This window comes from Canis lupus, chromosome 12 (genome assembly GCF_048164855.1).
Source record: "Canis lupus baileyi chromosome 12, mCanLup2.hap1, whole genome shotgun sequence".
Classification (NCBI taxonomy): domain Eukaryota; kingdom Metazoa; phylum Chordata; class Mammalia; order Carnivora; family Canidae; genus Canis; species Canis lupus.
The window spans coordinates 31,444,521-31,471,954 of NC_132849.1; the positions used below are offsets into that span (position 1 = coordinate 31,444,521).

General features: G+C 40.4%; 1 long non-coding RNA gene across 1 annotated transcript in view; it reads left to right on the top strand.

The window, feature by feature from the left end:
- The first annotated feature begins 7,771 nt into the window (after window positions 1-7,771).
- The window catches only part of LOC140601463 (uncharacterized), a 660,248-nt gene continuing 640,585 nt past the window's right edge, over window positions 7,772-27,434 (top strand). The window contains exon 1 of the long non-coding RNA XR_012004466.1: window positions 7,772-8,066. This is a non-coding gene — a long non-coding RNA (uncharacterized lncRNA). The remainder of the gene's footprint in view (window positions 8,067-27,434) is intronic.

Genomic DNA, 27,434 nt, shown 5'->3' on the forward strand with positions numbered 1-27,434 from the left:
CTTGACTTTCCTTATGAATGTTGGATGTTATTCTAGAATACAAGCAGCAAAAAAGATCCAAAACATATAAATATGAATACAGTCAGGTCTTACTGATACAGATTCTTTGAGAGGAATTCGTGAACCAGTGGGAGTCTGCATTGGGCTATACTTAAAGAAAGAGGATTTGTTATTTTTAAATAACTTCAGTTATGTCACCAGGTTTATTTATTTACCACCCATCCATCCATTCATTCAATCATTCAACAGTGGCCTAGAGGGGCTCTTAGAGCCTCTTTTCATAAACAGGGAAGAAAGATTATCTGGAGCATGTCAGTTATTTGTAGATAAATAGAAGCTTCAAAACTGCTTATGGGAGCTTGGAAATGGTTTGTTCTCAAGTGTTTTAGACATTCCTTCAATATCCTGCATGCACTTTTCTATGCACTATCTCTGAAGAAGCCTTGCGCTCATTTACAGTCATTTTCTTATCTGCTAAAAGGGTAGAAATGCTGAGTGCATCTGTTGGGTGTGTGGGAGTGCGTCTGAAGAGGAAATGCTAACACAAGGTCCTGGTTCCCAAGAAACGGGGTCTCATTCTTGACGTTGACACGATGTATGGTCTTATAGGAGTAAAAATCCTTTGAACTGGTGAGGCTGGGCCATTATTCTTAGAATCAAAAGATGGGTGGAGGAACTTCTTTTTTTTAATGATTCAGGCAGACAGTAATACCTTCAAGTCTTTTGAAATTTATGTGGCGAGTTAGTCCTACACTAAAATGACTTATGCTTCTGGGCCTCCTATTTGTGAGTTTTTGCTACCCTCTGTCTCACAAATAATAATCATGTCTGCGATTCTCAGTATGCTTACTGCTAGCAGTTGAGCACCTTTCTTCTAATTCATTGGCTGTTTCTAATATCCCATAGATTTTTAAAAAGTAATAATAATGACAAAACCAAACCCAAACAAACAAAATCCTGGAAGGCAAGCTTGTTCAAACAATTTAAAAAAAGCAAGAGTAAAAAGTGAATGAGTCTGAGTGAGCATGTGGCTTGACCTTTGGAACCTGGACTTTATGGTATCTACATTGGCTGTTTGGGGGCCTATTCTACTTCCTTGTTCTTCATCATTGTAAGCTGAAGAAGTGGTTTCAGGATTGGTGGGACATTATTGCATGTATCTCCTACCATGGCAACCTCATAGCATCCCACTGTGGCAGGGATATAGCTTTATTTCCCAGAAGAGGGGCTGAGAAAGAAACAGAAAGGTGTCCATAATGGCTCTCCATGAGGCATGGCCCAAGGACCATGCTACATGAAATAGTAAGGTGGCATGTTTATTTATAAATGGCCACATTGACTGCTCACCAATCATAATTCTGAAGCTGATTTTTTAATACTTTGATCAGAACTACTTATTTCTTGACCTCTTTTAGAGACCTTCTGAAAGAGTCTAGTGTCAGAAAAGAAGTCAGGAGTCAAGAATTGCTGTCTAGATCCAGCTCTGTGAGGTTGCTTAACCTTTCTGAGCCCTGATTATAAAATATGATGGCCTTGGTTAAACTTGACATTTGCTAGGATCCCTCTAATTATACCTTGCATATCTTTGATTTTCTGTGAGCTTTGGAGCCAGCCATCTTCAGGAGTCAGGGCAATGGCTGTGAAAGCACAGACCCTCTTCCTGTGGGGAATTGCAGCTGGAGTGTCCCCAGAGCATCATGGCCACAAGGTGGGCTTATGCCAGTGAGCTCCTAGCCCTCCCTCACCACGTGCCTGGATGGGGCGGGAGGAACATCAGCTCCTCAGGTCCACGCTTCATTCTCTTTGGCATCCCCCTGCGTCTCTGCCTTTATCCTCCTCAGTCTCTCCCCAGGAGCCACCGGCAGGCATGTCCCATTCTGCAGCCAATTCTGACCAAGGCAGGAAATGGATGTGGAGCCTCAGTCTGCCACTGGAGGGATGAGGGGCCTGGAATTTGGTCTCATGGTTTCAATCAGTAACAATCGTGCCTTGGTTAAACCTCAGAGGCGACGGTGCTACCACCACTCAAAGCTGATAGTAAGTCGTGTTCTTCAGATGTGGGATCCAGAGGCTTAGACACGACTTGCAGGCTCCTGGGTGCCTTCCTTCTGCTCTCAGTTTCCTTTGCTCAAATCCAAATGAGGACTGGGTGTGTCAGTCAGCCGGGCAGCCCCGGCAGCCTGCAACTTCCAGAATTTCCTATGCATCCCCACCCCCCACTGGCGTCAGCAGTAGATTCCCAAATCCACAATCTGACCAAAGTCTTGTCTAGTATTCCATATCCTGCCCACTTTCCTTGAGGCTTGGGGCCTCCCCAGGGCTCAGCAGCATGCTGGGCAGGGTTCCGTTGGGGATGGACAGCCAGGGGTCCTACTGGTACCTAGACTCTGCTGGTGTCTCCTTTTGTCTCAGCAGGGCCAGGCCCTCTTTGTCACCTGCAAGAATCACTCCTGGGCTTGCCTTGCATGGCTTAGTGTCCTCACCGAAGAGTCCTCCAAGGCTGAATAAGTAGCCCAGAGTCCCAACACACTCGGTTCCTTAGGCCCACCTCTTTCATGCCCCTAGAAAAGCAAGAGCAGATCAATAAATGCCTTTTGAAAGAATGTCTGGGTTTGTGGAGAAATCATCCTGAGATGTGATTTAGTCTTGGAAGACACAGGTCTCCTTGAAATCTTGAGAGACATCATTGGGCCTTAACTGTAACTAATATCTACTAAGCCATAATCTTGGAAGAGGTAATATGAGGAAGGTTGTAGTGATGGAAGCTTTTGGTGTTTGAGGAGCAGAACTGAAAATGGAGAAGCCAAGGGGGGTATAGAATTTGTCAGGGTGTCTGCCCAGAGGCGAGTAAGAGCTGATTCTAGACAACAGGTGCTGGGCCTCAGACAGAGGGGAACAAGGGTGGCTGCAAATGGCCCTAGGGACATGCAATGCCCAGGCTTGATTCTGTGCTCCGTAGTGCAAGGCCCAGCTACTGCTGGCCACAGGTTGTCCCTCAGCCTCCCCTCCGGGGTTCCCTGTAAGTGGACTCCTGACACTCTGGCTTACCTCTTCAGTCCTCTCTGAACTTGCTGTTTGACAAGGAGAGCCAGGGCGAGCACTTCCTTCCTGGAGTTGCTGGGAAAACAGAGCCCCAGAGCATGCAAGTTGGACCTCAGCTGCCAGCCAGGTCTTCTGCATGTGCTAACCCCATGAGCAACTGTGGGCAGAGATGCCTTCCTGCTCCCACCTCCGTGGGAGCCTGGCCTCAAACACGGAGAACAAAATTGGGGCACCAAGCCGGGAGGTCTCTTCACTAGCACCCAGTGCCTCCATTAGTCCCATGGCTTCCTGGCCTGGCCATTGTTGCTCACTGTAAAAGGCTCACAGAGAAGGGGTCCCTCGGAGTCTTCTCAGACAACTCTCAGGGGACAAAGAGGAGAGAACTCAAAGCCTTAAGGAAGAGTCTGGGGGTTGGAGTGTAGTCAGAGAGGGAGCCAAGCCCCCTTCAGTTTCTGAAAAGCCTCCCCTGAAGTCTCTGCCGGTCCCAGGGCCTTTGACGGGGCAGCGGTGCCCCCTGGTGGCCACCGTGGCCGGGATCTCCTCCCCAGTCCCAGCTTGGAGGGCTTCCCATTCTCCCCTCCCCAGGTCCAGAACTCTTCCCCCAAAGCCCCCACTGTCCACAATTGTTTCCTTTTATCCTTTTAAAAAACCTAGTCCCCATATTTTTTCTTTTGAAGTCAACTTTTGTCTTTTGAAACCTCCCTGCAAAAGATGGATAAACTAGTAATCAGGCTTTAACCACTGATGAAATGGGCAAGTTAGCACTGTGCAGGTGCTCATCTGGGCTGGAGAGATACATTTGCTTCAATGTGCCATTTGTCTCTCAAATTTCCTACACTTAAATTCAATCTGAAATAACTACAATGTCCTGAACGCCTAGTCTGTGCCAGCCTCCGTGTTGGGGATCAGCTCTGTGCCTCCTTTTACTCTCTGTCGGGGACACCATCTTTCTGTTGGGGGAAGAGAGGAGTGGCTTTGGTAGGATGTGGGTGCAGTTGGATCTCCAGGTTATCCTGCCCCAAATTCCTCCTGACTAGCTGCTGGTCACAACCATCTGGCCTTTTTTGTCTTGGGGCACCGGATCTACAAGCTTAGCCGCTTCATTCGGATCTACAAACTTAGCTGTTTGATTCTGTGAGGTGAGTAGGAAGCAGCTGCTCACTGTGGAGTGCTTGCACCCCATCTTGGCTTTTGCAGGGTGCTGGCTTCTCATCACTTGCCAGTCTTGTTGTAGGGCATTGCGAGGGGTGTATATGGTGGGTAGGAAGCACCCATTCTTAGGAGGCCAGGATGAGAGTCCCCCAACAACCCAAATGGGCCCCAAGTAGGGGTTAAAGGCAATCGCTCAAAGTTAGAGGACTTTTATTTTCCCCCTTCAAAGAGAAAAAGCTGAACTATTCAAATAAAAATGAGGGTTATGATGGAGCACGAAACTCTTGGCCTGGGTTCCAGTCTCAACACAGATCAGCACTTACTTCCTGCCCCCGGCTTTGATTTCCCAAACTGTTCGAGGGCTGCAATACCCCTCAAAAGGCCCCTCTCTGCCCTGCAGTTCTCTACTTCCAATTCTTTTGCTTTTGTGCAGCCAGGCAGGCTAGGATGCGGCTTTGATCTGCACAGACTGGATCCTGTCCTGGCACCAGCTACCTCCCACCCACTCACATGGATTCTGGGCTTTCAGTTTTGCCAGTGTAATATTTTGCTAGTGTTTATTTTTAAAAGGTCTGCATCTGTGGTGACCGTCTCCCATTTTGAGAATTAACTGCTTACAGATGTTGCGTGTGGCACAGCATTCTCCCAGGCAGTGAAACCACTGGGGTTTGGATATCATTTCAAAAGGAAGAGGAGAGAAGAAAAGCTGTGTGTCTCTGATGTAGGTGGCAGAACTTACTGACCTTCTATAAAATGCCCGAATGAGATCTACTTTTAGAAATTGTAGGGTGGAGAATTTCTTAAGGTTCGAGAACCCAAGTGTTAAAAAGCTCTCATTGAAACGGTCATTTGCGGGATGTTTGTGGCTACGGCGCCGGGCTGGGGCCGAGCTGTCTCCTTCTACCCTTGCACACAGAGCCCTTACCGCTCACACAGCCGTGGTCAGCTCGGGCCAGTCCAGGCAGCAACATCTCTTTGGGTTCCGAATGGCTGAGTTTAGGTAAAGCGCATCTCAGTCTAGTGCAAAGTCCAGCAGACCCTTCAGACTCAGGGGTCCTGGGTGTACTTGCCAGCTCTCCACCCTCTGCAGTCCTCCCCACCTTGACCCGCCCCCCTCCATCCCCAGGTGCCACCCAGCCCTTCCTCCTCATGCACAGCAGAAAACCAGTCCAGGCCTAAAAAGACATCTTGTGAGATCCTGAGAGGCCTCCATACAAAGCCCATTTCTGTTTTCTCATTCATTCAGCAATTTCCAAATCCAGACTTGAGAATGGAAACTAAGGAGGAGGGGTCATAGCCAACTCTTTGTGTGGGTGCTTATGGGGTGTGTGTGTGTGTGTGTGTGTGTGTGTGGTTTGTGCACATGCAGTGATATTTGTGGCTGTGAGGAGTGAACGGATAGGGAGCAGTTCCTTTCCCCAGCTGGTCATCACCCTGGGCTGGACAGCTTCCCTTTTGCTACATTTGTAGTACCCTCTCTTATTTCAATGACCCCTCTGTTCTCCATTTCTTCCCGCTTAGCAGGCAGATTCCTGCTGCCTTTGCCCCATGAGAGTGACTCAGAATAAAGGAAAGTTTGATCAGGAGAAGACCTTAGAGACTATCTTTAAATTATAATGAATCTGACCACTTTAAATATGAGAAGATTGAGGCCCAATCTGTACAGTCTGCTTGGATAGCAATTTCATGCTAGCTCCAAATCAGCAGATTTAAACATTGTGGTCATATTACTTTGTATTTCTGGTAAGATTTTCTTTATCAAAGAGATACTCAAAAACCAGAGAGGGAATATATATAATGTTCATGGTAAGTGTTCGGATGTGGTTTAGAATATAGAGATTTAGAAGACAATACTCAAGCTAGATACAATTTTTTTTAAGAAGAAAATTAACAGTCACTTGTTCAAAATCCTGTAATATAAAAATGGGAGGAATAAGTTGAGTGTATGGTCGGTTTATGATTAGGGATAGTATTTCCTCTTGGAATATAATAACTTAAAAAACAGTACACAAGAATGGCAGTGGAAATATTGACAAGTTGTACTCAAATCTTGTTTGTATATATACATATAAACACACAATGAGGGGAAGTGTAATTATTTTTTCAAAGAAAAACATGAACATTTATCAAACCAGATCTATCATTAGGAGAAGTGATGCATAGTACCAAGCTGGGGAAGCAGAGAGAAGGACAAAAGACAAAGCCACTGATGGACAATAAGACCATAGGAATTTGAGATGCCTGGGTGGCTCAGCAGTTGAGCATCTGCCTTTGGCTCAGGGAGTGATCCCGGTCTGGGGATTGAGCCCCATATCAGGCTCCCTGTGAAGAGCCTGCTTCTCCTGTCTAGGTCTCTGTGTCTTTCATGAATAGATAAATAAAATCTATAAAAAATAATAAATCTTAAAAAAAATGACGACAGGAATTAGGACTTCCTTTCAGTAGTTAGAAGGTAGGGGGAAAATTGTCTAAGATGATGCTCCTGGCTGTTCAGGGTTTGCATATTAGCATATCAGAAAACATGTTTTTATCTACTATCCTTTCATTATAAAATATCAAACAAAAATCTCCTTATAGGCCTTAGACAAACATGAAGGAATTGACCATTGTTTCCTAAGGGATCTCACAGAGAGAATCTTTTCTTACTGTAGGAGGATTCTCACAATTCTAAAGGGCTTCTTTGGTTGAAAACCATGATAACTTTGAGGGGGTTACCAGTCAGGCTACCCAGAACTTTCACCTGCCCTGTCCTCTCGCAGTTAATAGGCGCGTATAACAGGACCCACCACTTAGGCGAACGTGCAGACTGCCTTGCTTTTGGCTACCACATGTTTTCTAGTGTATTTGTGCTTGGTCCACATGATGCCTAAAGACTGGTTTGACTGGTTTTTGCTTCATTGAATGGATGAGACTGATCTATTTGGTGTCTTGTGGAGGCAGATCCCTGCTCTGGGGACACATGAAGGAATGAGTCTCCTTTTTCATGAAGGCAAGTTTGAGGTATTTTGATATGACAGAGCTGTAAGCATATGTTCTTAGCGGTTTTAGAGTAGGTCTGGAAAAACCAACCACCAACCACACCACACCCAGATGGGAGGCACTAGAAACAGTGGTTTCGTGATGGGTCCCAGAAGGGCCTGGGCTGTTGGAGGGTGCTGACGTGATCTATGCCAACCACAGGGTTGTGGACAGTGGCCACAGATGGTAGGGGCCATGAGACAAACCAGGTGCAAAGGCAGAGTGGGGGGCTGGCATCTGAGCCAATTTGAGTGCCAGTCTCTAGGGGGCATCCAGACATTGGTGGATCACATCAGGAATGTGATGCCACTTTATTCACTATAATTTTGTTCCTGACTCCAGTGTGTGGATTTTTTTGCTCACATCACCAATTCTCTGGTGCCAGTTGGGTGTTCTACAGCTCACTTCAATTCTGGCACTATCTACCTGGAGACAGTGTCAGACTCCACAAGTTTAGGGCTTAGTCCTACAGACTGCCCCTCTCCTCCACTTGCAATTGTGACAGATACCAATTGTGACAGATACCAATTGTGACAGTTTGTCACCTGTGCTTCTGGCCTATTAGCTATAGATACAGATTCTAATGACCCACTCCTTGGGTTTGATTAATTTGTTGGAGTGGCTCATAGAACTCAAAGAAGTATTTTACTTACTAGATTTGTGGCTTATTATAAAAGGATATATTTCAGGAACAGCCAGATGGAAGAGATGTATAGGATAAGGCATAGAGAAGGGGAACAGAGCTTCTACATCTTCTTCAAGAATGCTACCATGCCCGACTCTCCATGTGTTCACCAACCTGAAGCTCTCCAAATCCTGTCCTTTTGGGGTTTTATGGTGGCTTCATTACATAGGTAAGATCGATTAAATCATTAGCCATTCATGATGAAACTCAGTCTCTAGCCCCTCTCCCTGGCTCCAGAAGTTGGGGGTGGTGCTGAAAGGTCCAACCCTCCAATCACATGGCTGGTTCCCTTAGGTGCTTTTTCAAAGTCAAATTCATTAATGTAAACTTTGGTGTGGATGAAAGGGGTTTGTTATATAAATATAAAGACACTTTTATTGCACTTAACACTTACAAAATCCGAAGGGTTTTTAAGATCACTATGTCAGAAACTTATATATATATTTCTTATTATAAATATATTTTTCTTACTATATATATTTCTTATTATATATTTCTTATAATAAATATATATTTTAATGTATTTCTTATATTTCTTATTATGTATATTTCTTATTATAAATCACAATACGCACAAAGGTTCCTATACACATGAATGTAACATTTTATTTGCATGGTACTTTTAACCCTGAGTCCAGCATGAACAGCTGCTTGATGGTGACTCAAGCATTACAGTTGCTGCAATTCTGAGGCAAATTGGCTCAATACATTTGCTAGATATAAATGATTGCCTTAATTATGCAAATTTAAAATGCCTGATGTAATATGCTCCCCCCAATAAATTGTTTGGTTTGGAATGACCTGTTATCAATATACATCATATCTCAAGCCTGAAGAAAGAGGTATGCGTTTATTAATGTAAAATAAGGTTGTCCCTAAACATGAAACCAATGTTAAACAAATAATGAAGAAGATAGCTGTGGAGTGCTTCCTGTGGGTCAGGTACTTTACACACGTCATTGTATATATTACCACAGCATGCTGTGAGGTAGGTGTTATTATTCCTGTATCACATAAGGGAATATTAAGGTTCAGAAAGGATAAGTAACCTGACAGCTTGTGTGTGTCAGAGCTGAAATGCCAACCCAGATTATAGCACTACGGATTTCTAGCAATTAAGCCCTCTGTTCTACCACTTGTAAATATGTTTTTAAAAAATTGGTTGGAGGAGCTTCCATACTTTTAGCTTGTCTGGGTGTCAGTCTGTGTGTGGTGCTCAGGCTAGTGCCATCAGGCAGAAATGTCCAAGGTGAGCCTCGAAATGACAATATCTTGTGCATTATTGAAGAGAAAATATTCTCTAGGCAAAGAAAACAGGGTAGAGAGTGTCAGGCTGGAGATGGGTAGGGTTTTCAGGTGGATCCATAGACTTCCCAGTTGTGGTGGCTTGAAGAATGATGTGTTAGGTAATGGAGGGATGAAGTCAGGGGACAGATTTTCTGGGGCCAGGAACGGAAGTCTTTCTCATCAGGGAGGTGGGACCAGGGCCAGGGCAGAACTTAATACCCCTGCACCTGCAGGAGAGCTCTAATAGCCCCCACATGTTACAAATACACAGAAAGATGTCACTGGAGCATTTAGGTGGTTCAATGGTTAGCGTGTGCCTTCGGCTCAGGTCGTGATCCCAGTCTTGGGATTGAGTTCCAAATTTGCTCCCCACAGGGAGCCTGCTTCTCCCTCAGCCTCTATCTCTGCCTCTCTCTGTGTGTCTTTTGTGAATAAATAAATGAAATCTTTAAAAAACAAAGAAAAAAAAAAAGAAAGAAAGATGTCACTGTGGTGTGGCACTTAGTATTGGCATGATGTGACCCGCAACTCTAGACTTTCACCTTCTTAACACTGTTTAGCCTCCAGCAAATTCTTCTCCATTTGTCCCTAGGGGTATTCCCTTGGAATGAAAGGTGGCTGTGTTCTGATGTGAAGAAGGTTGGGGGGGGGGGGTTGTGTTGCCACCAGCACCAGGAAAGGCCACTGCTTCTAAACACACCGAGGATTTCAGTGGCAGAAGCCCTAAAGCAGGGAAAAAATGGATTAACTTGTGAAAATACTCATCTCAGATATCATGAATACTATGGATTCATATCAAATATCATTTTCCAGAAGTGCTAAGAATCCATTTTCTTGTTTCTCTTCAATTTCTGATTTCTGGTAGAGATATTCTGAAATTAACATGATACTGATCTTTATAACAATTGTAAATAGACAATGGCTGAGGAACATTTGCCATTTACCACCTAAACAATTCACATTACACTTAATTTTGTATGTATGTACATCTAGATATAACATGTATGAGGATAACACCCATTCTTTACATTAGCAAGTAGACTTTAGATGCTGGAATTGCAATACTTTATTGCAATTTAAAAATAAAGAATGCTTAATTTTTATAAAAATGCTAAATATAATCAAGTTACCTTTTCAGAAAATCAAATTAAAATGTTATCACTATTTAAAATTTTGCATATAGTTTTTTGCCATTTAATGTGAATAGATATTTTGAATATTAAAATTATTATTAAAATACACTTAAGATATATGTGAATGTAATTTTACTTTTTCTTTTTTTACATTTTTTATAAAATATGCTCAAATGAGGCAAATTTGAATGGAATTACATTTTATATTAATCTTTTTAGCATTGAGAATAAATACAGTCAATGTTGTGATAAAATAGGACCGTAAAAGTCAGAAGCTAAAAAGAAAAATTGCCAAAGAAGTGATCTGCTTAAACCCTTAAAAAGTACAGAAATAATAAAAGTGAGTAGGTTTTGGTTGGACCATTCTATCTAATATTTTTACACAGGACCTTACAAATTATTTATTTGCTGAAGATTTAATTAGTGAACAAAACAATGAGAATGTAAAGGGGAATTATTCATATCAAATTTACAACTCAGACGCCATAGATACAATCTGTGCCTGCCTAGGAGACACAAAGAAAATTGCATTCGAGAAATTTCCCCTGTGGGAGGAGAATGATGATATGGAAATCAGAAATCATAGGGGCTTCGCTGTGCTTGTGGGAGGCTTATTCTGGAAAATGTTCCCTCTCACAGCAGGAGAATGTTTCCTTAAAACACATGTCCCAACCAAATGAATGATGCAAATCCTGGAAGAACATGGCAGAAAATGTAATATTCATTTTACACCCAAATCCTTTCATTTGGAGAAAGCAATTGCAGAAACCAACTTTTATATCCTAGGCTCTAAGACAGTAGTTGGTTAATTCTGTACCAGTTACAATCAATCTTGAAGATCATCTTTAGTTAAAGAAGGTATTTGGGTCCAGAAGAGGAAAGTCACTTATACAACAAAAAGGCACACAATTGTTTAAGGGGGGAAAAAAGAGATGAATAATCAGAAAACAAGAGTAGTCAACAAAAACAGGTAAATGAAAAGACAGAACATTGGCTGATATTATTACAAGTATTATGGGGCACCGTGGTGCTCAGTCGGCTGACTCTTGATTTCCACTCAGGTCATGATCTCAGAGTCCTGGGATCCAGCCTCGCATCCAGCTTCACGCTCAATTGGGAATCTGCTTCCCCTCTCCTCCTCTGCCCCTCTTTGCTGCTCATGGGCTCTCTCTCAAATAAGTATATACATCTTTAAAAAAATATCATGTGCCCCAAATTTAGCCAAACAAAATGAAACTTTTCATGGCACTAATAATATAGTTTTTATAGAAAACAATGGAAAATTGTCTGGGTTTTATGTAAATGATTTAAAAATTTGCAGCTAGAATGTTCAAACATGAAAAAGACATTTGAACCCAAGTGATTATTTATGAGGATGGAGGATTAAGAAGAGATTATAAATTAATGGATAATAAAATGATAAAAAATTGCATAGGTTTTAAAAAAGCTAATAGTATTCAATTCAACTAGGTTGTAGCAGAGTTGAAAATCACGTTACACGACTCACATTTATGATACTCATTGTTAAACTATCAGGTGAAAACAAGAAACTTGAATTTGAGTATTTTATTTGTTTTACACCTGTTGTGAAAAATACAGGTTTTGCCTTATCTGAAGACACAGCTTTAAATTTTAGCCACTGATTTAAAAGATTGTTAAGGGTAATAAGCCTGTGATAATGATGCTAAAAAGAAAAAGGTATACAATCCGGAAGTTTAGCTGGAAATACAGAAGCGTTCTGTAAACAGTAGTTTGAATTTTAACAATGACGCATATAGCTTCAGCTCTGATGATAGCTTTGTCATTCCTTGGAACAACCCAAAGATTATATACATTGTTTTCAATATATTATATTGTATTGCCTGAAGGCAGTACGTCTTGATGAAAAACATACCAAATCTGATCAGCTATAGAATGGGATTTCCAATGAAATGCTGTTAAGGCAATTAGATTTAATTTAGGCAAGTTATGAAATGTTAGTAGAGCTAAGAAAAAACCAGAAGGTCCTCAAATAAAGAGCAAATCTTGATCTTTATTGCTTGCTATAAATGATGTTAGCAAAGGTTTACAAAAACAGAAACAAAATTACCAAATCCCTGAACTCTTTTAAGTTTGGTTATTTCGCTTTGAAAGAGTCTAAAAATGTATTTAAAAATGTAGAGAACATTTTATTATAAGCAGAAAAAGGCTGTGTGATAAATATACAACAAAAGTACAGTTCCAGTAAAATACAAGGAAATTTGAATGAAACAAAAATATCTGAGTGATGAAGAAGATTCGCATATATATGATCTGAAAACTGGTTTCTTTTTTTTTTTTTTAAAGATTTATTTATTCAGAGAAAGAGAGAGAGACTGAGAGGCAGAGACACAGGCAGAGGGAGAAGCAGGCTCCATGCAGGGAGCCCTACGTGGGACTCGATCCCGGGTCCCCAGGATCACACCCCGGGCTGCAGGCGGCGCCAAACCGCTGCACCACTGGGGCTGCCCTGAAAACTGGTTTCTAAAGACTCTTTTCTGGCCACTGTACACTAGTCTATCATCTTGATCAGGGAGAAATTTGAACAAATATCCCAAAATATTGCTATTTTCAGTTTTCTTTATAATAACTACTCCAGAAAAATTTAAAAGAAGATAAATTTATGAAATAGTGCATAGATCTAGATGTTGTTTTAAGAGGAGCTAAAAATCACTATATAAGTGACAGCAAGTTACATAATGAAATGAAAATATTTTGTATTTCTAGCTAATTTACCATATGTGACCTCATTACAGTGTTTGAGCTTGGTTATGTCATATGTATGGTTCATTTCCAATTCAAGTATTGCTTTAAGATTTTTCTTGACATTTCAATGGTTACTATCTTTGCAGAATGTTTCCCTAAATTTAAAATTGCCAAATTTGGCATCATTATGAAAAATTTTGATTCTAGCAATACAATTAATGATTTGTTGAAATGAAGGACAAGAAATACAGACTTTATGAATTAAATTTATAATAAATAATTAATTATGGTGTGTCTTTACTGTATTATCCACCTAAATACGATCATTTCATCAAGATGTGCAACCAGGCATCACAATCAGTTGTCTGTGATATTTTGTCGACTTTTAGTCATACCAAAACTATAGCTTTGCACACATTGTTCAATTTTGATGCTACAAATGTTGTATTTGTCAAGGAAGGAAGAAAGGACATACTATATTTAATAGTTTTTAGCTTGATTAATGACTTTTAAATATTTAGACATATGGTATCTTGGGTGGGCTTGAATGCTGGACTGATTTCTAGATGGATGTGTGTGTGGCTTGGGAGCCCACCCTTGGAGGGAAGATTAGGAAATGAATTTGGCGTTGAACTGAGAAATCTTCCACATCTGAAGGTAGTGTAAACCCAAGTACTCCTTCATGCTAAGATAGCAGGTTTTTGTTTTTTTTTAAGATTTTGTTTATTTGTTCATGAGAGACACAGAAAGAGAGGCAAAGACATAGGCAGAAACAGGCTTTTTGCATGGAGCCCGATGCAGGACTCTTTCCCAGGACCCAGGATCACACCCTGAGCCAAAAGCAGATGCTCAACCACTGAGCAACCCAGGTTGCGCCCCCCTCCCCCGCCCCCTTTTAAAGATAGCATTTCTCCACCTTGGTTGCCCATTAGGATAATCTGGGTGGGATTAAAAATGCCTCTGGCCCAGGTCCCGCTGCCAAGAGCTTCTGATTTAGTGGTCTTGGTTGAGGCCAAATTATTAGCATTTTTAAAAAAGCTCTCCAGGTGATTCTAACATGCAGTCAGAGCTAAAAACAGCTACCGGTAGCTTAGCTAGCAAACAACATCCTGGCAGGGTTGACTGAGCTTTGCGGCCAGGTCACACTATGGCCACATTTTGGAACATTATATCAGGCCTGAGTCATGCTGAGGTTGGACAGGGCTGGAACAAGAGGCTGCCATCAATGGAGAAACAGTAAGTGAGCCTGAGGCTCATGCATTTGACTGCCATTTATTGTGTTTCTACAGTATTTTAGGAACTGAGGTTAAGGAATAAAGTTATAGGAATAAGGGAAACAGATAATGTAAACAAAATCAATGAAGTGTCACAAATATTATGGCAAAAGTATATATTGGGTACAGAATAGATGAGGGGGGTTATAAACTGAATCTTGAAAGACATGGGGACTTCTGGGGGTGGTTGCAGTTGAGGACCTAGAGTTTGTATCCCTATGAACTTCTTGAATTGGGCAGGATGGGAATCCCAGGTGTCTTGAGAGCAGGAACCGACCTTTGGGGACAGACAAGTAGGGGAAACAGGAATGTAGAAAGGCTTTAGGAGCCTCTCTTTTTTGTTCTGGATCCACATTTAATAGCCCTGGATGCATTTTCTGAGCAATGTGTTAGAGCATCTTCAAACTGGGGTTGTAGGAGGCTTTCCTAGAGCTCTGATGGCATGGGAAGGGAATCCGGGTCCAAATCCTTAACTTCCATATGTATTTTTCCTGACATCCCTGCTGAAAGCAGGTGATTGACCCATGCTTCCAGCTGCTTCTAGCCATCTCGGTTTCCCACAGTCACCTTCTGTGCTTTCCAGAGGCAAGCAGTGACTCCTAGCCCTTTCAAATCTCCCTGTGATGTGCTGCCCCAGGGTGTAACCTCAGAGGCACCAAATAAAGGGATTCTTTGAAACATCAGTTCCAGGGACCTCCTTTAATGATTAATCAAAGAACCATAAACCTGGCTTCTGGTTTTGTATCTCAAACACATTTCTCTTAAAGGCAAAACATAGCATCAGACAAGGGTATTTTGGCCCGTTTTGTGATGTTTTTGAATCCTAATATATTGTACAGTGAGGAAGCTGGAGTGAAGACAAAATTACTTTAATCATTGATATTGCTTCTTCCCTCCCCAAAATTTTCCTCCAAGAGGAAAAAAGAAGCAAAGAGAGCATGAAAGAAATACTGAATGCTAAAATGACTCTTTTTTGAATGTTTATCATGAGCAATTCCTTTCAGCTATTCTCACATTCCTTCTAGGGTGCCTCATTTGTTAGAGAAAACTCACATTTAACCAATGGAAGCAATTAGTGATGCTAATTCTTTTCATCTTTTCTGGGATTACCAATTTATTCAAGATACATTTAAAAAATAAATGGATAAAACTTGTGTGATTTATTTTTGATTGTTCTGAGTCTATAAAATACTTAAAATGTGTATTATCAAATCAAATAATGGATTGATTATACCTATTGCTTACCGTATTATTTAACATTTTCTATTACCTAGTAATAAAAATACAAAGTTATATGATGAACTGATTTTTTTTTTTTTTAAGCAGTATGTACCTTTATCATTGAGTGGATAGAAAGTTTGATTACAATGTTCAGTAAATTATTTCTGATTTTTAAATGTGGAATTTTGTTTATTTTTCCCCAAAACCCGAGCACCAGAATTTGAGAAACACATACATGCATACTGAAGGAATATTATTTTGATCATAGTTCTAGCTTCATAAAAAACTTATGATTTTTGCTACTCATTACTTTCTGTTATTGCAAATTAAGGAAACAGAAATAGCATCTTGATTAATCATTTTGTTCTACAACTTTAATTTTTTAAAAAAAATTTGAATTTATTTATTTATTTACTTATTTAAGTAATCTCTGTACCCAACATGGGGCTTGAAATCACAATCCTGAAATCAAGAGTTGCATGCTCTTCTAACTGAGCCACCAGGTGCCCCATCGTTTTATAACTGTTAAAACCAGGGATTATTGATTACTTAGAGTCATATCACTTTAATATTGATGTGGCTGTTATTTCCCATAAGTAGAATGAGCTCATCTATGGGCCAGAGTTTTAGCAAAAACATAAAAGAAATACAATGACATTAAATTCTTTTGTCAAAAGCTATTGTGTGACTAAAAATATATTGAGATTACCATTATTTCCATTTTTCCTAAACCTTTTTCAGTATGTTGTATAAATAGGTAGTTTTAAGTGAACGAGTAAAAGGTATACTTGTTAACTATTTGGTAAGTCTTGGAAAGGCATTTTTGCTATACTTTTCAGAAAATAAAAAAGCAAATGACTGTTGCCAGATGGCAGTTTTCTAATTCTTTACGTTTTAAGTATGTTGAAGAAGTTATTTGAGTTGTCTGTCATCTGTCAATCATTAAAAGTGCTTTGGAAGAATGTCACCATGATCCTTGTCATTTGACTCAGTAGTTCAAAAAAGTGACATTCCAATAAGAAAACTCCTAGTTCTAGCTACACTTTATGTGGACAAGTTTCTTAGTACTTATTTTTATTACAATGAAAAACAGAATTGATTCCAAAATTCTATGTTTGTAGCAATGGACACATGAATTAATTAGCAAATTAAGACTCATTCTTAAGAAATGCATTTCTTTTTTGTGGGGCGGCTGGCTGACTTAGTCAGAAGAGCATGTGAGTCTTGATCTCAGAATCGTGAGTTCGAATTCCACTTTGGAAATAGAGATTACTTAAATAAATAATAAACTTCAAAAAAAGAAATGCATTTAAAATATATTTTATTTATTCATGAGAGACACAAAGAGAGAGGCAGAGACATAGGCTGAGGGAGAAGCAGTCTCCCCGTGGGGAGCCCAAGGTGGGACTCGATCCCAGGACCCTGGGATCACGACCTGAGCCAAAGGCAGTTCAACCACTGAGCCACACAGGTGCTCCAAAAAGAAATGCATTTCTAACGAAAATTTTATGTAAATGTTTTTATGTTTAATGTTTTGATCAATTGTGTACTAAATAATACAGTGGCAATCCAGTTGAAATATTTCTACCACTTAGTCTTACTTAGGGTCACAAGATATTTTTTAAAAATTAAATTTAAATTATATGTTTGTTGTGAAATGTATGATACAGTGACGAGTAAGACCTTCAACTAGAAAACTACTCCATTATGGTAAAATCCTGTGGGAAAAGTAATGGAAATATAAGTTCAAGCAGAAAAAGGAATGATAAAAAATCTCCATCTGTTAAGTACTAGGTTGTTTATGCAATTTTAAAAAGACATTTTAAAATTATATAGAGTAAAATTATCTTAGTGTACAGTTTTTTCAAAAGATTCTATTTATTCATTCATGAGAGAGACACAGAGAGACACAGAGACACAGGCAGACAGAGACACAGGTTCCCTGTGGGGAGCCTTATGCAGGACTTGATCCCAGGATCCCGGGATCATGACCTGAGCCAAAGGCAGACATACAACCACTGAGCCACCCAGGTGCCTCTTAGTGTACAGTTTTAAGAGTTTTGTTAAATGCAGAGTCACTTAGCTGGCACCATAATAAAAATACAGAAGCAGTTCATCACTGCTCCTCCTTTCCTTCTTTTGCCCCTCCCTGATAACCCTTCTGCTAAACTCCCCACCCTTGGCAACTACTAATCTGTTCTGAGTCTCTATAGTTCTACCTTTTCCAGAATGTCATACAAATGGGCACAAGGATACAGCACATATCCTTTCACATCTGATTTCTTTCATTTAACCTGATGCACTGGGGATTCATCATGCTGTAGTGTGTATCAGTTATATGTTCCATTTTATTCCTGATTCGTATTCAATTGTCTGATGTGCCACAGTGTGTTGATCAATTCACTAACTAAAGAATTTTGGAGTTGTTTCCACTTTTGGTTATTAAGAGTTAACCTCTGTAGACATAGTTTTTCACTTCTCTTGGTTGAAGACTAAGAAGAAGATTGCTAGTTTATATGAAAAATGTATATTTAAGAAACTGTCAAATTGATTTCTAAAGTGGCTATACCATTTTGCATTCCCACCAGCAATGTGGTTTTCTTCCTTTTTCTTTTTTTAAAATATTTTATTGTTTATGAGAGAGAGAGAGAGAGAGACAGAGACAGAGAGAAAGGCAGAGACACAGGCAGAGTGAGAAGCGGGCTCCATGCAGGGAGCCCGACGTGGGACTTGATCCCTGGACTCCAGGATCACACCCTAGGCCAAAGGCAAGCGCTAAACTGCTGAGCCACCCAGGGATCCCCGGTTTTCTTCCTTTTTCAATTTTAATTCTGATAAGTGTGTAGTACTATGTTTTTGAGGTTAATTTGCATATACTGATTGATTAATGATGTTAAGGATCTTTTTGTATGATTACTTGACACCCCCATATGTCTGTAATGAAAAGTCTGTTCAAGGCCTGTGCCAATTTTAAATTGGGTTGTTTAATTTTTTTATTGCTGAGTTTTGAGAGGTTTTAAAATATATCCTGGACACACATCCTTTAAGTGGGATATTAATTCTGTGATCAATTTGAGAAGAATTAACATCTTAAGAATGTTGTCTCCCAACTCATAAACACTGTTATTTCCTATGCCTTTATGTACACCAGGCCTTACCTGATACCACTTGTCTTCCATTGTTTTCAGCAGATGGAGACTGCACACATTTTGTTAGACTTGTACCTATGTATTTTGTATTATCATGTTATTTTTAAAAATTTTAATGTTTAAGGGTTTGTTGCTGGTATAGAAACATTGATTGTTAACCTGGGACCCAGCTAAACTCATTGACTAGAACTAGGAGATTTTAGTAGATTATGTGGGATTTTCTATGTACATGGTCATGTCTTCTGTGAATAGAAGGATTTGTATTTCTTCTTTCTAATTTGTATGCCTTTTATTTCTTTTACTTGCCCTATTGCAGTAGCAAGGACTTCTGATACAACACTGAGTAGGAGTGATGAGAGTGGTCATGTCTGTCATGATCTTTGGGAGAAAACATTTAGCTTAAGTATGGTTAAGTATGATGCTAGGGTGTAGGCTTTTTTTGTGAATGCCCTTTAGCTAGTTAAGGAAGTTCCATTCAATTCCTATTCTGCTGAGAAGGTTTATCAGAACAAATGGTGAATTTTGTCCATTGATTTTTCTATACCCATCTAGATGATCATATTTTTCTTCTTTAATCTGTTGATATGGTGAATTACATGGATGGAATCTTTTAAAAAGATTTTATTCATTTATTCACAGATACACAGAGAGAGAGAGAGGCAGAGACATAGGCTGAGGGAGAAGCAGGCTCCCTGCGGGGAGCTGGATGCAGAGGGATCCAGTGTCCCCATGGATGGAGTTTTAAATGTTGAACCAGCCTTATGCTCTTGGGATAAACCTGTTTTGGTCATGATGCATTACTCCCCTTCTAAAGTTTTTGGAGGACTTTTAGGTCTACATTTATGAGAAATGTTGGTCTGTAGCTTTCTTTTTTTACTTTCCACCTTTGTCTAATTTGGATAGCAGGGTATTGGGGACTTACAAAATTCCCAAAATTATTTGGGAATTCCATTTTCTTCCTCTTAAAGAGCTTGTGTAGAATTGGCATTATTTTTTCCTTAAATGTTTCATGGCATCAATCAGTAAAACTATCTGATCCCAGAGAATTATTTGATAGAAATTTTTGAACTAAGAATTCAATTTCTTTACTAGAAATAGGATTATTCAGTCTATCCATTTTTTTTTTTTGAGAAAGCTTAGATTGTTTATGTTTTTCAAGGAATTGGTCTGTTTCATCTAAGTTGTTGAATTTATGGGCATGAAATTGTTCATAGTATTTCCTTATTATATTTTTAATGTTGTAGTGTCTGTAATGATGTTTCCTCTTTCATTTTTAACGATGGTCATTTCTGTCTTTGTTCTTTTTATCTTGGTCAGTCTGGCTAGACATTCATTGATTTCGTTGATCTATTTAGAAAGAATCAGCTTTTATTTATCGATTTTTCTCTATTTGTCTATTTTCAGTTTCATCGAATTCTGAATCATTTTTGCTACTTCCTTCTTGCTTTGGGTTTAAATTTTCTCTTTATTTTCTAGTTTCATAAAGTGGAAGCTTAGATTATTGATTTGAGACTTTATTTTCTAATGCAAGTATTAAACTTCCCTCTAAGCTTTACATTAGCTGCAATCTGCAAATTCTGATAAGTTGGCTTTTCATTTTCATTCAGTTCAAGATACTTTCTAATTTTCCTTACGACTTCATTTTTGACTCAAAAATTACTATGTATAAGTTGCATAGTTTCCAAATACTTAGGGTAGGGAGAGACACAGGGGAAAGATAGGTGAGCTTCAACCAAAGAATGAATGAGACAAAGAAGGTGAGGGTGCAGGCTCAATTTAGCTGTATTATTATTTCATTTGATGTCAGCAGTTCATACTTGGTGATCTCCAGAATATTTATACATTTATCCATATTTAAAATCTTTCTCTTCCCTCTTAATTTTTTAAAAAGATTTTATTTATCTATTCATGAGACATCCCCCACCCCACCCCCCTCCATACACACACACACACACACACACAGAGAGAGAGAGAGAGAGAGAGAGAGAGAGAGAAGCAGGCTCCATGCAGGAAGCCTGATGTGAAACTTGATCCCGGGACCCCAGGATCACTCCCTGGGCCGAAGGCAGGTGCTAAGCCACTGAACCACCCAGGGATCCCCTCTCTTCCCTTTGTATATTGATAAGCAGTAAACAGAGCTAATGTTTGTGCAGCAACTAAAAGTTGGCAAAGTGCCTTCTATGATACATTAATTTGTTTATATGTACCCCTGAAGCCATCATTCCCATGATAAGGAGAGAAAAATAATGCCCAACATAGAGAAATTAATGGGATTTGTTCTAGTCCTCCGTTATTGAGTGCTAAAACTCAGTTTTATATTCATATTTTTAAACTCAGATTCCCAAATCCAATATTCTTTTCAAACACTACACCTCTGCTTTTGTAGCAGGCATGTGAACTTGCTTTCGGGTGCAGTACAGAGGGGACATATTCTAGCAAGAACCTTGAAGGGATATATGTAGAGAATCTCCATGTGTAGCAGGAAAGGGCAGCTGCGGAGATAAGGAGAGGGCTTTCTAGCAGATTGATGACTGAAATCTGCTGGAAGAACTAAAGGGGTACCTAGAGAGTGAGCCCTACTTAGGTAAGAGAACTCTAAGGCCTACATAGGAAAACACCAGTATGCCCTTGGTCTCATATCTGATGCAAGGTGCTACCCCTTACTCTGTGCCTCTTAGTGGTAGGGTATAGAGAGAAGAGAGTAATGGAGAAGCTCATTTGATCCTCCACAGCAGCTATGCATCAAGCGTCCTCATTATGCAAAATGATCTGCCTTTATTTTTCTGGGCCATTCTAGGAGAAAAGCCAGATTTAGTGATGGGAAGGGGGAAGGGACTCTGCGTGTGAGAAGGGCCGAGCCACAGAGATCTGGGCTGCAGGCCGAGCCACAGAGATCTGATGGAATGCCTACTGTAGCAGAATATCCTACATGTTTTGGGACATAGCGTATTTCTGATATTTTGGCTCAGATTATTTGGTGCTGAGAGGTATAAGACAATAGCAGGTGTAGCAAATGGCCAGGAGTGCACATCCCTGATCCATCACTGACTCTTGTAGCCTTGGGCAGACTCATTAACATCTCTAAGCCCTGTTGCCTATCCTGTAAAGTGGGGATGGTGGTAGTACTCTGGTGGCTTTCCTATGGCACTTGGTATGGTCATCTTCATCTTACGTTTTCCTAGATGGGATGCTTCTTGAGATCTGAGACTGTGCATCACCAGTGACTAGCATAGAACTGCTTACCACAGTACTCAACCAATGGTTGCTGACTGTGACTGGCAGTAGGGAAGTGGTAGGGGTTCATGGGTCAGACAAATCCAAGTTCCGATCCTGGCTTCACTATTTATTAATTGGGTGAGTTACTTCATTTCCTCCATCTCTCTTTCCTTGTCCCAGTTAGATACCTTGCCTCACAGGTAGTGGTGGAGATGAAGGGAAGAAATGTATGTGTGGTGATCAACTGAGAAGTCACCACTGTGATGACTGTGGGCAGACAAGAGATAGAGGATTGAATGTGGAGCCAGGTGGCCTGTGCCCAAGTCCCTGATCTGACAAATTACCAGCTTTCAGATCTTGGACAGGCCACCTAAATGTAAACTTTCCGATCCCTGTTTTCTCATCTGTCATGTAGAGATGTGAATGCTCCATTGCCTCAGGACTGTTGGATAGTTCTGATAAAGTGATATATGGGAAAGTTTGAAATCCATGAAACACTAACAGAATATAAAGAATTATTATACTCTGACCTATGTTTCCTCACCCACCTGAGTCCTCTGCAGGATGTCAGAGACCAGTAAGGGGCTCTGAGGGTCCAGACAATTCCTTTTCTTTCAAAGAAGTATCTTTTTATGAAAGTCTGCTGCCCCCTGGTGGGTATTATCACCACATTGCAACAAATTTTCCTGGAGAAGATTAGATGTTTTGGCTGTGGACTTCTAAGGAAACCAGCATATCCCCTGCCCTTGGTATCTGACATTGTGCTGGAGAACATAGCACATTTGGGGCAAGGAAGAGACAGACTTCTCTTGCCCCCCGTGTGGAGAAGTCTTGCTACAGAGGAGCCTGTGGCCTATTAGGCTGTGGGGAGTCTTGTGGTTACACTGCTATGCCACCTGTGCTGAATGAGTCATGGAGGGTCCAGCTGTTGCTCTCCAAACATCTCATGGCCCTGGTATTCCTCTGCTGAAATTAGAGATGTCTGGTAGGTGTTGTCTTTGGTGCAGGAGCTCCCAAACTACTGAGCTCTTTCTAGACCTGGAGTGGGGGGACGTCGAACCCTTCTATCACTAGGTAATTTATTTTTTTTATTTTTAAAAAGATTTTGTTAATTTATTCATGAGAGACACAGAAAGAGAGGCAGAGACATAGGCAGAGGGAGAAGTAGGCTCCCTGTGGGGAGCCTTATGTAGTTCTTGATCCCAGGACCCAAGGATCACGACCGGAGCCAAAGCAGTGCTCAGCCACACTGAATCACCCAGGAGTCCCTGTAATTTATATTTTTACCCCACAGATAAACATTTACTAGTCCTTGTCCCAGTTATGAAAGTGCCCTATGAAAGTGTGTGTGTATATGTGTTTTAAATTTGAGTGCTAATCAAGGCTTATGCGTTATATAGGGTTGTTATGTCCTTTTAGTGTCTTTCCATCTAAAATAGCCCATCTTCCTTACCTTTAATTTTTTTTCATATTGGATTTTTTGAAGAGTCTAAGCCAGTTGTGTTACAGAGTGTTCCACAACTGGATTTGTCAGATTGTTTGCTCATGATTGGGTTCAGGTGAGACATTTGTGGCAAGAACCCTTCATTGGTGACATTGTATCCTTCTTATCTCACATCAGGAGGCTCCTGCTATCAGGTTATATCAGTGCCTTTTAATGCCTCTATGTATCTGAATAACCTGGGGAGCTTTTTTCCCCCCCCAATATAGATTCTTGGGCTTCATATCTGGAGTTTCAATTTCATTGGACTGGGGTGCAGTCAGCACATTTTAATTATTCAGAAGCCTCACACAGATTCTGTTGGGTGACCAGGGTTGAAACCATGGGAGCGTAGTGTTCCGGCCTCTCTCCTTTGTGAATTTGCACTGTCCATGCAGTGCAAATGGATGGACATTGTAAAGCCTTCCTTCCAAACCAACAGAACCAGAGCAGTGCTGCTGAGTCCCCCTGCTTCTCTATCACCCAAAGAACCTCTTTAACCCAACCTCCTCCCATCAACCACGGGATCCTGAGAGATGACTCACTGTAGCCCCTTTGCCCTGGATCACAGAGTCAGGGGCTAAGTTGGATCTTCTGGTTGGGTATGGATGGTGGCAGGTCTGATTATAGACATAGTGTTGGTGCTAAAGAACCTGGAAGGAGCTCTTCTTGGGGATGGGAGGTGCAACTGTCACAATCTACTCATTTGGGTGAGAAGGAGGGAGCTAATATTATCTGTGTCCCTGAACTTTCTTCCCATGGCTGGGAGTGACATTTCTGGAAATCAGACTGGCTTTGAATATAAGAATTTGTAGATACTGAACATTCCTTATTTATATTGCAACAGACCAGTTAGTTACAATTCTCACTATCCCAACATTTGTGTTCTCTCTCTTTCTATCCACCGCCCCCCATAATCCTCCCACACTGCATATAAGGATATATTAACTTTCAATCTCTACTTCAGTGGAGAAGACAACAGAATTATAAGTGAGCTTTAGAGATGCAGATATCAGCATGGATGGAGCAGTGGAAAGAGGAGTTGGAACTTTGGTCTTCTGAGCTTGTGACTAGGATCAGGTTCAAAACAGTTAAGAAAATGTGGTCAGGAGGCATGGAGAGTCAATCAAAGTGGAAAGATTTGCAGGAGCTGCCACTGAGGGGAATGTGTTTCCATGGACTGTGGGAGGAGAGAATGGATCAGGAAGTGCGGAGTGCAATGGCTGAGGAGGAGGAACTGCAGGGGGGTGAAGACAGAGGAAGCTTGAAATGCCCTTAAGTTTGGCAGTGTCCTTTAGCACTGAAGATCCAGCTGATGAGCCAAGAGCAAAAACTTGGCAATGGTAACACCAGGCTGATCATTGCACAATCCGAGACTAGAGGGAGCTCTGGCGCTATGTCATTTGTCCCTTCTTTAGACCATTGGGGAAACCAAGCCCAGATTGTGAAAGGATGTGACTTGTCCTGGGGCACTTTTATTCCTGGGTTTTCCCCCAAGGAGCCAGGAGACTATTTCTTCAGAAAATTTTTTTATTTATCTCATTGCTTTTCAGACTTCCAAAACCAAACTGAAGGGGAAGAAGATGGTGGGTAAGCAATGAAGAAATAAGAACACATGAGGCGAGAAAGCTGACAGTGGTCATTTTGGGGGCAGGTTGAATGTGTGAGGATGCTGTCTGTTCAGTGGGAGACTACAGGGGAGAAACTCCATGAGCCTGTATGTGTTGGGACATGTGTTTGTCATGCAAAGGCACCAAGGAGTGTAACTGTGAGGTTGTGCAAGTGACTGATATTGCTATGTTTCAAATTACTTGAGGTCACAGTTTCAAACTTTTAAAATGGTTTTGTCGAGTCCTCAGAAGAATTGAAGCTACGTTTTGTGTTTTGGTGCGTTTTCAATCTGAGCCACTGAAATTAAATAAGAAGGCTGAATCTAGAGTTGTCCAGAGTTTGTTCTATGGAGTGTTAATATAGTTCACGTAGTGGGGGAAAAATGTTTGGAAAAGACTGGGGTTACTATATATAAGTCTTCGTAGGGCTTTAGAGCTTTGTGAATCTCCAGGTGAGGATGTGGTGTGCAGCATCTCTCAAACCACAGCATCATGGGTCTTCTCCTTGGGGCTTAGCATCTTGGGAAGCCACAATTGTATGGATCACCATTTTAGAGACACTGTTCAAGTTCTAAACACTTATTAAGTGATGAAGATAAGAAAAACTTTTTAGTTTTTAGTATGAAAACTTTACTCATGAAATTGATTTTTAAGCAACATTTAATAAAAACACTATATTCAAAGATGATGATTTTAAGTAAATTTAAAGGCTCTATTTGATTTTTTTCCCCCATGACTCAACATTTGTGGTGAGACAGCATAGAATTTGCTCCTTCCACTTTTCATTCTTTTCATTGGACAGTTACATGCTTGACCATCTATTCTTTTACATGTTAACTTGGAAATTTAACTTGGATGTTTAACTGAAATTCTCGAATCGGTCTATACTCTTCTCCCAAACTAACTCAAAGACGTGAGTATGCTTTAATTCTAACCATCTCTCATGACTTATATGCCATTGTTGTCCAACATCTTAGTTCTGTCTTATATCTGGAAGCCCCCAAATTAGATCTTATGACTATTATTTTATACATCAATATTTGTATAGATTTGTTTGCATGTTAACAATCTTGCTTGCTTGCTTCATTCCTTCTTGTATCTCAGACATTAGAGTTTTCCCACTGAGGTCTGTTTATAACAAGCTCTGCTTTGCTCTGTCTACCAGTTTCTTTATTTCAGTTTATTCTTGAGGGATAGTTTTGTTTGGCATTAAATCTAGGTGGATAGTTATTATCTTTAAAGTTCAATCCCTTCATCTATTAGATATGGATATTAAATATCTTCCTTAATGACTTCATCAGGAGGTTCTTGAGAGGACCATATGGCTTAACAAGTAAAAGCTTTAAACAATAAATGTCAAATGTTTTGTTTGTCCTCTGCTTCATAGAAAACTTTGGAAGTTGTGTAAGACAGCACTAACTTTTTCAGCAAACGGGCTCTTTGCCAAAATACACTAGCACAGTGTTTCTCAATCTTGTTTTCATTATGTCCCTATAAAGAGACTTCTTAGATATATTTTTCTAATTACTCTCTCCCTGTAAAATTTAATGCTACAGATATATTGTATACCTATTATGTACTGTGTGTATGTCTGTATTTTATTCATAAAAAGAATAAAGATTATTCACCTCCTACACTCAGAACTAATTTTTTCTCCCTTCAGAGCCATATCACCCTCAGTGAGAATGCATGTCTTAGTGGCATTAGAAAGCAGAATTTTCAAACCACACCATTACCTAAGGATCAAGCTTTGGAATTGGATTAACTTGCAATAGAGTCCTTGCTCTGTCCTTGATGATCTGTGTCACACTGGCAAGTTATTTGGCCTCTCTAAGCCTGTTTTAGGCTCAAATATGGTGACAGTAACTAAATGAGCATTAACTACAGTGCCTGAAACACAGTAATTGCTCAATAAATGTTATTCACAAACATTTCCAAAATAGTCTGTATTTCTTAACCCTTTTCTTTTATTACTTTATTGTAAGAACAACACATTAACACATTAACACAACACATTTAAACATTAAACATAACATGTTATGTTTTAACATATTTAGACATTAAAGAAAAAATAGGTTATGTAATTCCACCCTCTCTTCCTCTCTAGACCCAATCCTCAACACTGTAGGGGGTACTCCAGAGGAGGCAAATGCCTGTGGAGGTTCCTACTCAGTGGCCCTGTGAGAAGGAGCTCTCCCTGAGGGGCCTGATGGGAGCCTGGGGCTGGGGAAGGAGACAGAGGTCCTGAAAGGACAGTTCTCAGGGCAGCTTTGCTGAGGTCACCACCTCACAACACACTGGAGGAAATTCCCCAGAAATAGCCTGAAGTACTTTACCTGACTCTAGGGCAGTGGTTCTCAAAATGTGTTCCCTGGACCGGCAGCATCAGCATCACTTGAGAATTTATTAAAGCTGCAAATATTTAGATCTCACCCCAGATCTC